This window comes from Olea europaea, chromosome 3 (genome assembly GCF_002742605.1).
Source record: "Olea europaea var. sylvestris chromosome 3, O_europaea_v1, whole genome shotgun sequence".
NCBI classification, from domain to species: Eukaryota; Viridiplantae; Streptophyta; class Magnoliopsida; order Lamiales; family Oleaceae; genus Olea; species Olea europaea.
The window spans coordinates 534,231-535,299 of NC_036239.1; the positions used below are offsets into that span (position 1 = coordinate 534,231).

The following is a 1,069-nucleotide window of genomic DNA, read 5'->3' on the forward strand; positions in this document are numbered from 1 at the left end:
AACATATAAGTCAAATTCAAGATATTCCATGAACAACGTAAAGCAAGTCTAAATAGAATTCAAGCAGTTCTGAGTCATACACATTTTTAAAGTTTAAAGTTTAAAATGATAGGGTAGCTTGTATTTCATACATTATCCATTATATTTAAGGTTAAAAAGTTTCACTGGAATTGAAGAGTGGACAAATCGTAGATTCAGAAGTACTTAAAAAATGTTAAATATGAATATAATGCCAACCAAATGCTTGAAGAGAATACATTATTGAGTTGTATGATAGTTTGCAGCGCAAAAATTCTCAGAAAAAGGAATTGACTACCGTAACTTCAACGATTTTTTTTCAAGGACAATGTCGGGACACCTGAGTTTTAGAGCTTTCAGGATCATTTACAGACTGCTCTACCAAACGTTTCAGGATACTGGCGATAAGGTGCAATCTCTCCAGCAAGCATTTTAACTTGCTCAACTAAGAGGTCGTTTTGATCTGACATTGACATCCCATGTTAAAATTAACAGGGTGAAAACATAAAAGAACTATTGCAAAGCAGTCATTACAATAATTAAATTTGACTGATGGCATTTCAAATATCAATTTACATAACTAGTGAATCAATATTGTAATTGCCCGAACGCATTTAAATTTCAGATAATAATATTGCTCAAAATAAGTCAAGATAACATTTGAGAAGAACAAAATAACAAAAGCATTAAAAATTACCAATCATTTTTCAAATATTTCATGGAGAAGTACAACCATCAGTTTGCAACTACATCGCCTACCTGCTTTAAATTTCATACCGCAGTCGAGCACGTGTTTGTTAAATCCCTGATTCAGAGCATGCGACTTCACTTGAACTGGAGGGAACTGAACAGTAGAGATGAGTCGCGGATTGTCCCGCAATAACGGAGGAGTTTTGGTTTGAATGATTGATGGGAAGTGAGCGGAAATAAAGCGGGAGGGTTAAAAAGATAGAGAGATGTAAGTAAAAAATTCATAACGGGGGTGTTCCGAGAATCGAACTCGGGACCTCTCGCACCCGAAGCGAGAATCATACCACTAGACCAAACACCC

The 1,069-nt window shown here is 35.5% G+C and overlaps 1 non-coding gene across 1 annotated transcript; it reads right to left on the reverse strand.

Annotated features, from left to right (window-relative positions):
* Positions 1-997: 997 nt before the first annotated feature.
* Positions 998-1,069, reverse strand: TRNAP-CGG. Its single transcript has one exon. It is a non-coding gene; the product is annotated as a tRNA-Pro (tRNA).